The 11,862-nt window shown below is 41.9% G+C and overlaps 1 non-coding gene across 1 annotated transcript; it reads left to right on the forward strand.

Moving 5' to 3' along the window:
• Positions 1-935: 935 nt before the first annotated feature.
• On the forward strand, positions 936-1,007 carry Trnav-cac (transfer RNA valine (anticodon CAC)). The gene has a single exon. It is a non-coding gene; the product is annotated as a tRNA-Val (tRNA).
• Positions 1,008-11,862: the final 10,855 nt, after the last annotated feature.

Raw genomic sequence — 11,862 nt, forward strand, 5'->3', positions numbered from 1 at the left:
CCACTCAATTTCTTCTACCACTTATTCATCCAGCTTGGAAGGCAGAAGAGCAGGGCTGGGATATGGGGGTTATGGCACATAGTTCTAGCATCTTCCATCTTTTCCCTTTGTCACCATTTTTGGAAGTTAGTGTTTTCTGGGGTTAAGGGAATCTGAGTTTGTGGAAGTCAGTGTGGGCAGAACATTATCACAAATGACTTTCATGGTGGGGATTCTCCCTGGATATATCCAGAGCCAGAGAAAGTAGGTTGACTAGTACAGTGATTGACAGCAATGACTTTTAGTTCTCCTAGAATAACCTGAAACAATTTGCTTAGATTAAAATTCAGACCTCTAGATAGAGTATTTCATTTTAAAAAGATTCAATTGCATAAATGGATGCCTACCTGAGAAAGGACCCATGAATTGGTCAGGGTGAAACAGATGAGGCCATTTTGAATATTTATCAACACAGACTTGATGATTTTTGTGGCCACTGTGGCCAGAAGTACACTTTAGGGAGCACATTTTCAGGGACTAAATGAGTTGCTTAACATGGGGGTGAATTGTGGTAGACATCTATTGCTTTTGTCTGCTCAGTGCCTTTCCTTTTCTCATAGAACAGAGCTTGACCTCCTGGCCGAAAGGATGAGCATATGTGGCAAGCCAGGGAAACTGCAGTCCTCTTCCAGGATGTTTTCAATGAGAAGCAAGGGAAAGAAGCCTGCTTTTCTCAGTGTCAGAGTGCTGGGAGGATGCAAGCTGTGGTGCACAGTGAATGTGAATCTGAAGGAACTTAAACCAACATAAGGCACCATGAGAGAAAGCTGAACTGAGGATTCCAGTGATTTCTGAAACTGGCTCCATTCCTGCTTTTCTCATGACTTGGCCATTGAGTGGACATATTCTGCTCTTTACTAAGCTCATTTAAATTGGGTTAGGAGCCGGGCTGGGGATGGATGTAGCTCAGTTGGTAGAGTGTTTGCCTCACAAGCACGAGGTCCTGGGTTCAATCCCCAGTACCGCAAAAAAAAGGGTTAGGGGAGTCTGTAGGGCATCCTGACCATTGAAAATCTGAACTATCCTCAGAGGGCACATCTATTACTATTAAGGTTTGGATCTGAGGTGTCTCCCAAGCTCCTAAGTTAATGCAGGAATGTTTGGAGGTGAAATGAGTGGATTGGCAGAGCCGTAACCTCATCAGTCCATTATAGTTTGAACAGATTTGGTGGTAAATGTACATAGGTGGGTGTGGCTGGAGGAGGTGGGTCACTGGGGGCTACCCTGGAAGGGTACATCTTCTCTGTGGTCCCACTCCTCCTGCCCCTGCCTCTTGGTCACTGTGAGGTGAGCTGCTTTTCTCTGCCATACTCTTTGGCCATGATATGCTGCCTCACTTTGACCAAAGCAATGGACTCAACTATGTATGGACTGAGACCTCTGAAACCATGAACCAAAATAAACTTTTCCCCATCTAAGTTGTTCTGGTCAGGTATTTTGGTCATAGTGATGCAAAGATGACTAACATAATTACCTTGGCCCCACACCTAAAGAATTTAAGACATTGTTTTTTCATGGAAGATTTTAGAAAAATTTCTCTGAATTAGAATTTCAGTGTGACGCCTCTTGCTTTAGTGAGCTTAGTCTTTATTTTTAATACTTTTTTTTTTTACAAATATGGATATTAAAATAGATGTTTGAGAGAATAAGATGGCAAAGAAGAAATGATTCATTCAACTCTCCCCTAGAAGAGATGACTGGTCCTCGAAGTGTGCCATGTGACTGTAGTGCCAGAGTACTGGGAATAGAAAGAGCCATGAAGGAACTAATCTACTTCTCAGATCCATCATGAATCACCCACAGGGACTGCAGTCAATCTGGTCCTCATTATTGGCCAGTGGTCCTTCAAGTTTGCTTATTCTTGATTGCTCAGCCTGTCCCTCCTTGGCTTTGTGTATTTTTGCTCAGTACTTCCTGTGATCTGAAGCCCTGAAGACAGAAACATCCCATTCGCTGATCTGGTCACCAGTACCACCAAGAACTAAGTGACTGGGGAGGGAGGTGGGGATGTGGCATCAGATCTTGACAAATATCCTTTAATTAGTGGGTAAGAGGTTTCTCCCATAGCCTGTCCTTTCTGACTGGGGCTTTCTGGCATAGGGACCTATGGCTACTGAAAGGGAAGCAGTCATTGATCTTAGGAGAGTCCAATTCGAGGAAGGTGGGGTGTCATGCAGCCTCACTTTACTATTTATATGTATTCCTACCTTATCTCACTCTTTAAAAAGGCTTTAATTATTAATAGCAGTTATATTGCTTTTATATCTCTCTTAGGCTTAAAGACCTGATGTCACATTCGAGGAAATGGCCAAGGAGGGATTTGCACTCAGGTTGTCTGATTCCTAACTAGTGCTCTTTGTACTCTTCCAGTGGTTCTGTTTCCTAGAGAAGTCTTTAAATAATACCAATGTTCCACCCCAGAATGAAGCCAGACTTCCCAGGAGGTAGGACCAAGCACTGACAGTCTTCTCGATTTACCAGATGACTGCAGCGGGTATCCAGGGTCAAGGACCATTGCATTATGCCATGCTACTCCCCATCAATGTCACTTTCAGCTTCTTAGAGTCATTCATACCTGATGTTGAACGCCTTAGCGTATCCTGCTGGTCTTATGTCAAATGTGCCCAACGCACCACTGTTTACAGCTTCCACTGTTACCATCTGGTTTGTATCTCCTGGGAGGACTATTCGGTTGCCTCCTTTCTGTTCTTCCTGCTTCTATCCTCACTCACAGTCTGTTATGGTTTGGATTTGAGGGGTTCCCCCCCCACCCAAACTTTTGTGTGAGACAGTGCAAGAAGTTTCAAGGAGAAATGTTTGGGTTGTGAGAGGCTTAACCCGATCCGTGATTTAATCCCTAGCTAGGGATTAACTGAGTGGCAACTGAGGTGGTAGGGTGTGGCTGGAGGAGGTGGGAGCTGGGGTGTGGCTTTGGGTATATATTTGTATCTGGTGAGTGGGCTTTCTCTGTTTCTGGATCATCATGTGAGTTGCTTCCCTCTGCCACACTCTTCAGCCTTGCCTTGAGCCCTGAGGCATGGAGCCAGCCTTCTATGGATTAAGACTCTGAAACCATGAGCTCTCAAATAAACTCTTGTTCCTTTACGGTTGTCCTGATCAGGTCATTTAGTCTCAGCAGCAAAATAGCTGACTAAAACACAGTCCATTATTGAAATAGCTGTCAGATGTCTCTTACATGTCAGATCATGCCATTTTTCACCCAAAACTTCTTCACCCATCCCCTCGGAGTGAAACTCAAAGTCCCTTCCAGGGTCTCTAATATCCTCCCTGGTCTGACTTCCTTATCTCTCTGCCCTCAGGGTCCTACCAGTTCTTGTTCTTACTTTCCCGGCAGCCAAATTGCATTCTTATTGAACATACCAGCAGCCTACCACCTCAGGGCCTCTGCACATGCTATTCCCTCTGCTTGGTACAATCTTCCCCCCAGATATCCTCACAGCTCATTCATTCAGTTCAATGTCCCCCTGACCTAAGAGGCCTGTGAGGGCCTTCCACACCTTCCATAATGGCAACCTCTTTGCATGCTACTGGTATCTTTCTGGAGAAATCTGTCTCCATTTCCTCACTTTCAGAACTCAGGACACCTGACACCTCGCCATATATTTATTGTTTGTTTTTTTTTTTTTTATTTTTTGGTCTGTCTTTCCTTTCTAGAATGCCAGCTCCATGAGAGAAGGAATTGGTTTTATTCATTGTTCTATCCTAGCACTTGAAACTCTGTTCGTTCAATGATTATTTGTAGAATGCACAATAAATATTGTGCAACATTTTTCCTAAAGCAAAAAGTTAGAGAAAATAAGGCTCCAGGTGTGGTGGTGCACGCCTGTAATTCCAGCAACTCAGGAGGCTGAGATAGGAGGATCACAAGTTCAAGGCCAGCTTGGGCAACTCAGTGAGACCCTGCCTCAAAATAAATAAATGAATAAAAAGGGCTGGAATGTAGCTCAGTGGTCAAGTGCCAAAATAAATAGGTAAATAAGAAAGGAAAATAAGACTAACAAAAAATAAATTAAAACCATGGGCAAAGTTAATGCTCAGAATAGGTTCCACTTCTCTTGTTTGTTTTATTGAGGATTTGAATGCAATTTTGGTCTTTTGGCTTTTAGTAACCAATATAAAAAGGAAAAGAATATTAATTGCAAAACTTAGTGTTCATCATAAAAACTGAAGCCTGCCATACAACTGAAATACAGCTATTCCTAATACTAAAAGACATGATCAATTTAATTATTAGAGGATAAAACAGCTCTACAATAAATAAAATGAATTTCAGAAAGTTCTTTGATTCTTGAAGACTGTGAAGTCATGACTATTGTTTGATGGAAATGCTTTATTTGCTTTTGACAATATTTAAATATTTACATTGAATCTTCATCTAACTCCTGAATAAAATGATTTCTTTAAAATTCCCCTAATAGCCAGGCCTTCGTCTAATTATTCTGCAAGCCCTTCTGAGCACCAGAAAGGGTGCTTTAAGTTATTACCAAATGATTTTGTTTCTTCCCCAGGGTGAACAACAGTCCTGGTTTCCCAGAGAGGTGGGTATTTCTGTGTCAAACAAAAAGACCCAGGCATACTGGGACAAGTTGGACATCCTATCTTTTTTTTTTTTTTTTTAAATATTTTTGTGTCAGTTTGATGTCTTTGTTCTCTTGTGAAAGAATCATAGAAATGAAGAATGGACTACTTTTAGTCTTTGTGATTGGTGGTATGTAATAGTAAGTATAATTTTTTTTTTCTTGTATTAGGGAAGTAATCCATGGATCCTTTACCACTGAGTCAAATCCCCAGCACCACCTCCTTTATTTTTTCTTATGTTTTGAGACAGGGTCTCACTTATGGCCTGGAACTTGAGGTCCTCCTGTCTCACTGTAAGAAACCCACGAAAACCATGCTGGACACGGGAAATCACATAAGGGCGTTTATTAAGCAAACAGAGTGTCTCCCTGCAGGATAAGAGAGAAAATGAGAGGAAAAGAGAAAGGGCGTGCAAGAGAGGAGGAGAAAGAAAGTGAGTAGGAGAGAGAAAAGCATGAGAAAAGATGGCGGGGTGCTATCCCTAAGCAATTGAATTCCACCGTGCTAACAGGGGACCAATAACGGAGAAGGATACTTGCAAGCTGATCAATGAAACAATGGCTAGCTAGGATGTTCACAGACTGACAAGTAGTTGGGAGGCGGGAAAAATGGCTGCAGCGGAAAGGGCGGGGAGAGCAGCTTTGACTGACAAGCTAGGTTGTGATGCAAAGGGCGGGGGAGCAACTTTGTATTACACTCACCTTCTCCAGTAGCGGGAATTGTAGGCATACACCCCCCCCCACCTTGAAAACTCTTTTTATAGATTGACAGGCTGTTTTCCAGAAAGATTCAACCAGTTCATGTTCTTACCCTTAATGAGAGATAAATTCTTTTTGTCATTATTGACTCAACTGTCTAAATCTTTCCAGTTATATATTATCCTAAGAAAAGATTTGCCAATTTGATAGGTTAAAAAAAATGTGATATATATTTCTTTGATTAGTGTTGGGTTGATTTTTTTAAAAATGTATTTTCTGTATTAGTCTGTATTGTGTGTTACTACAATGAGGTATGTCAGGCAGAGATAACTCATTATGAGAAAAGATTTTGGAATTTTAAAGTTTTGGAAGTTTAAAGTCTAGGATTGGGATGTTACTGGATCCAAGTCCATCTGCTTGTTGCTTGAAAACCAATATTTTGGAGTTGAGAAGTGGTGGGAAGAAACTCAGGTCTATTCAGGTTGGCACCCTGAGAAGATGATAGCTATCATCACCTCCCAAAATGACCATCTTAGGGAACTCAGATATGTGAAAGTGCCTTTACAGGGAGAGAAAAGAGGTGTAGTGACCAATGGGCAGGAAGACTACATGCTGGGTAGGGCATATAACTCCTGTTTTTCTCTTCCAGGAGGGTCACAATTGACCTTGACCTCCTGGAGCTAGTTTCTATAATTCTTTAGAAACACTTATTGCTCTTCTGCAAGTTAAGCTTCATAGCAATTTACATGCTTTGTGTTAGTTGTCACACAGGACTGAAGAATAAGCAGGGGAGGTACACATTCTGCTCTTATTTGAAGGTCACCACATGTTCTGTGTTCCTTAAATCTAAAGAAAGATTACTTAGCAGTTAACATCTAAATCTCTTAGGTGTGGCTTTTCCTGAGAATTTATAGTGCCAGGCAAAGGGAGGGGAATTCAATCTGCCAAGGACAACTGGCCTAGGGGAAGCCATTGTCACTGTGACAGGGAAGGCCCCTTTAGTTGGCTTCTAGTGCTTCTAGTGAGGGAGACACTGTGGTGGGGGCCTGGTGGGAGTGAACAGGGTAGAGAGAAAGAGGATGGCCAGGGACAGCCTCTGCCTTTTATAACACGCCCTTAGGAGAACTACCAGGAAATGCACAGGAAATACGGAGGATCCCATGAGAATATGTCATGCCCCTACTGACATAAGGATCTCCACTAAGCTCCACCTCCCAAAGGCTCCGCCCCTACTGACATAAGGATCTCCACTAAGCTCCACCTCCCAAAGTCTCCTCCAGTTCCCAACAGGGCACCTTGCAAACCAAATCACAACAGACCCTTAGGGGACACTCAACCCATACCCAAACCATAGCTTATTATTATTATTATTATTATTATTATTATTATTATTATTATCATTATTTGTGAATAAGCCTTTTATTTTTGCCTATTGCTTTTCTCTAAATTGATTTTTCTTAACTAGATCTTTATTATGATAATTATTATGTTGTGAGTATTAATTCTTCATTTATTGCAGTTTTGTCTTTAAATTCAGAAATTGTTTGGTTTTACACTTGAACTGTTTTAAAGTGAAATTGATCTTTTTTGGTGGTTTTTATTTTCATCACATTTATTCTTAGTTACCTTACACGTATTAAATATTTACTCATTTTGATTATTTTGTGATTTTATTTTTTAATGTTTGAATTATATGGTTTTATAATTTCGGAAAAAATTTAAATACAGAAAAGTATAGAGCCTCACTGAACAATTGTCCATGTCTCTGCTACTGAAATTTAACAGATGTTAGTATCTTGTCATATTTTCTTCATATTTTTAAAATGTAAGAAATAAAATATCACTGAAGTCCCCTTTATACTCTTTCTTAGCACTAATTCTCTTTTTCTCCTTAGAACAAATCCTATGATGAAATTTGTGGATGCCTTTCAGGCTCATGCTTTTAGACTTTTATTTCATTTTACATCCCTGAAAACAACATATTATTTTGTATTTTTCTTAAAAATAAAGAAATGCTACCATATTTTATATATTTTTAAAATTTTTCCTTTTTTTAAAAACTTAAATCATGTTTTTGAGACTTACCCATCTGGATACCTACATCTAATTTGTTTAATTGCTGGGTGGGAGTCCAATGAATGACTCTATCCAGTTTTTCCTCCTTCCCCTAGTGGAACACCTGGTGCTGCCTGGCCCCCTGACCTTCAGGCTCTTCTCATCCATCTTGCCATTGGCAGCATGTCCGGCAATGGGGTGTTGGGGGGGCCAGGGCGGGTGGAAGCATGAGCTCAGTCCTTAAGGGGGCTCTGAGCAGCACATACCAGCAGCCACTGAAGTGGTCTTGTGCTTCACTGTCTAGAGACTCAGGTGCTTCCTGCAATTGTTCACAGGGCTGAGACTTGCAAGGAAAACTGCCAGGGATGGCCCTCTCCTCTTGCACTTTCCACTGGGGATTCAGGCTTGGGAGAGTTTTGTGGATCTGCTGCAGATTTTATTCACTTACAACCTAGGAATGCTTTTTATCTCATGCGTAACCTGATTTGGTTTTATCTGTACTCTATCTTGAAACTACTGTCTGAAGTTATTGGCATATAGATGAATTGATTAATTCGTTCACTCACAAATATTTATTGGGTACTTACTATATACTCAGGCCATGGTTTCAGGGATTGTAGATCCAGCAGACAAATTTTACATTCTAGTGGGGAGGCAGACAGAAACATACCAAACAAGTATAAAATGTTATGATTGATAGGGGTAGGTTAAGTGGGAAAAAAAATGAAGTCAGTTTAAGGGACTAGAGAATGGGGACAGAGGGGGCATTATTTTAAATCTTAGAGAACCTTTTTGACTAGGTGACATCTGAGCAGAAACCAGAAGGAAACAAAAGACTAAAAAGTGTGAGAACCCAGAAGAAGAGGATTCTAGACTGAGGACATAGCATATGCAAAGGTCCTGAGGTGGCAGACAGTTGGAATGTTGGAGTGAGAGAGGGACTTGTAAAACAAGAGGAGGAAAGAGAAATATTCAGGGTGAGAATGGGGGGGCTCTGTAGACTGTTGTAAGGACTTTGTTACACTGAGTTGGGTGGGAGCCATTATTGAGTTTGAGGAGACAAGTGACATGATCTGACCTAGGTTTGAAGGGAGTATTCTTGCTGCCAGGTGAAGAATGGAAAGTAGGGGGAAAAAGGAAGCAGGGATTGCAAAATCCAAAATTACATGACTGTGGTCCATCTAGGAGGATAAGTTCATTGTCTACAGAGCCCTAGGACTGGGCAAGTTCCATAACGGGGTATTCAGAGGTCAGGAAGAAGGCAAGAATGCAGGAAGATGGGCCAGTCGGGCAGGAAGAAAACTCCAGAGCCGTTGTCCACACAAGCCACATGCAGACAGCATCCCGAGAAGAAGAGCGTGGCCACCTGGGTCAGATCCTGTGAGAGTTCACTCTGCTCAGCTGGCTACTATTGATGTGTTTCCCTGTTTACGACAATGCTTCGGTCACTTTGATTGGATTTGGGAAGTAGGGAAATTAAACACATGCTCAAATCTAGATCTTGACCTCCATGTGTTAGACACACCCAAAGTGAGTTGAATTGTTTATTTGAAGAACGAGGTCACTTTGTGGGACTTTCTCTCTGTTCTCCAAACCCTTCCAAGGACCTTTTTTCAAGATGTTGACTTCGAGGCTGTTCTCTTGTACAGTGGTACCCACCTTTCTATCTGGAGCCCCGCAATTGAGCGTTCTCCAGGGCAGCCATGCGCACCTCTGGCTGTGTGTTGGTGGTGTGCCTTTCTCCTCCACCGTGAACTCCTGCTCCAAGACTCTGCTGTACTCATCTTTACATCCCTCATGGCATGAAGCCCAGGTTTCCACAGTCTGAAACATTAAATGTCCTTTTCCTACATATAATTTTCCCTCTTTATTAAAACAACTGTCTAATCCGGTTTTTTGGCAGAGGACACAATGGGCTGTATTTATTGGCAATATTACTATCTGTTTAAGCAAAGGAAAAAGAAATCAGAGCTATTTAATGAGGTCCAAAGCCAAAACAGTCCCTGGAGTTCCCTTTGTTCTCTGCTTTTTCAAACTACAATTGAAACGCTTATTCTGGGTGAAGAGAAACAGAACTTGGGTCCCCCCTGAAGAAGGGAAGCCTTGGGCTTCTGTCAAGTGAGGACTTGGTCCAGCCTCTCTCAGGCAGGAGTAAGAGCATCGAGCCTCTTCAGATGGTAAGTTCAGCTCCTGCAGGATTTGGAGAGTTTGCTTCTTTTTGCTTGGGAGAAGTAAGTCGCCTGACAAATCATCACTCTGGGGCCAAGAGTCGTAGTTCCGCAAATCACACACCCCTGTAAGTCTCCTTCCTAGCAAAGAAGTATGCCCTAGGGTTCAGTTTGTTCTGGTGGCCCCACGCTCCACAGTGCCGCAGCCTGTTAAGAAAGGGTGAGAAGAATGTCAAGACATGGGAACATTATGACATCAAACTTTAAGTGACTGTAAATCTCTGTTGACACATTAGTCACTCCCTGTTTCTATACAGCTCAATCCTGCTTTTAGACCCTTACATTAGTTCACTTGAACTGCGATTGTCCCAACAGATTAGGAAATACTTGTTTTTTCTTTCTTTTCCTTTCTCTTTCTTTCTTTCTCTCTTTCTCTTTCTTTCTTTCTTTCTTTCTTTCTTTCTTTCTTCTTTCTTTCTTCTTTCTTCCTTTCTTTCCCTTATGTTCTTTCTTTCTTTCTTTCTTCTTTCTTCTTCTTTTCTTTCTTTCTTTCTTTCTTTCTTCTTCCTTCCTTCTTCCTTCCTTCCTCCCTTCCTTCCTTCCTCCCCTTCCTCCTTCCTTCCTTCCTTCCTTCCTTCCTTCCTTCCTTCCTTCCTTCCTTTCCTTCCTTTCCTTTCCTTTCTTTCCTTTCTTTCCTTTCTTTCTTTTCTTTCAATTTTGGTACCAGGGATTGAACCCAGTGACACGTAACCACTGAGCGACACCCTGAGCACATTTTTATGTTTTATTTAGATTCAGGGTCTCGCAAAGTTGAGAGCTTTGCTAAAATTGCTGAGACTGGCTTTGAACTTGTGATCCTCCTGCCTCAGCCTCCTGAGCTGCTGGGATTACAGGTGTGTGCCAACATACCCAGTGGAAATACTCATTTTTGTTGAAGACAGAAACTGCCTTCATTTTTGCTTTCTAGGAGAGTGGTATATTTCCTAAGAAGGGAGGATGTTTTTGTTGAGGAAACACGTTGGTGAGTTGGGGCTGAGAAAGACAAAGCCCTGAAACACATTCTAGGAGGTAGGAATGAGTAGAAGGAAGTACCAAATGGTTCTTCATAATCCTGCTGGAGAAATCTAGGCTTCCCAGGGTAATCCCAGAGAAAGAGAGAGGAACCAGAGGCTTGTGAATATCTGCTGGATTCCTTTGTTTGTCTTGTTCATTCCCTGGCACATAGTAGATGCTCAATAAAATGTTTTCTGACTTATTAAAGAGAAGGCAGAGAGGTGAGGAATTACTGGGGAGGGATATGATTGCTTTCTCATTGTTTAGGGCCTAAGAGTTAAAGCCATTCAACCCAATGTCAGAGGAATAAGAACCCCAGAAAGACTGGAATTGGAAACTTTTGATGTACACCCATTTTACGGATGTGGAAACTGAGCACTAGAAAAGTTAAATGATCTGCCTAAAGTTTTCCAGAAATTTGAGTAGGAAAATTGGGGTTTGACCCCAATCTTTCTACTCTGAGTTTTGTCCTGCTTATTTGTTACACAGGTGAGCATTTGTCTGCCCCTTCCTAGGCTCTGACCAATTATGTTTGAACTACATTTACATTTTATTGAAGTATAAAAGAAAATGGACGTTGTGATGGTTCCTAAGTAACTATTTGCTTTACTACTGTGAACACCCTTGTTCTCTGGAGGAGCCAGAGCTCATGGAAGATTGGAACTGGGGGGAAAACCACACTGGAAATAGGAGACCTGGGGGGTTCTGCCTGGGCTCTGCCCCATCTCACTGTGATTCCAGGCAAGTCACTTTCCCTTTGTCAGTCTCAGTCTCCTGTTGGGGAAAGTGAAGAGGTCAAATGAGTTAACACAAATGTCCTGTGATAAATCCCTTTTTATTCTTCCTAATATTGGTAAATCATTGAGTGATCAATCATGCCAGTTTCCTTCCTTCCTTTTGCCCCTTCTTTCCTCCCTTCCTTCCTTGTCCTGGGAATAGAACCAGGAGTGCTTTCCCACTGAGCTACATCCCCAGTCCTTTCTATTTTTTATTTTGAGACAGGGTCTTGCTAAGTTGCTGAGGCTGGTCTTGAACTTACCATCCTTCTGCATCAAATTCCAGAGTTGCTGGGATTACAGGCATGTGCCACCATACACAGCCATTCAAGTGTTCTTGAGAGAAGTTCTGGGGATACAGATTTTCAGTTCTAAAACCATTACAGTTAGGGATAAACTGGGACCAGTCAGTCACCCTGGTGAGCCTAGTCCTCTTAAGGTCATTTGGATGAGTGAGGTAGCTCATCTCCAAGA

The sequence above is a fragment of the Sciurus carolinensis genome, chromosome 2 (assembly GCF_902686445.1).
Source record: "Sciurus carolinensis chromosome 2, mSciCar1.2, whole genome shotgun sequence".
Lineage (NCBI taxonomy): Eukaryota > Metazoa > Chordata > Mammalia > Rodentia > Sciuridae > Sciurus > Sciurus carolinensis.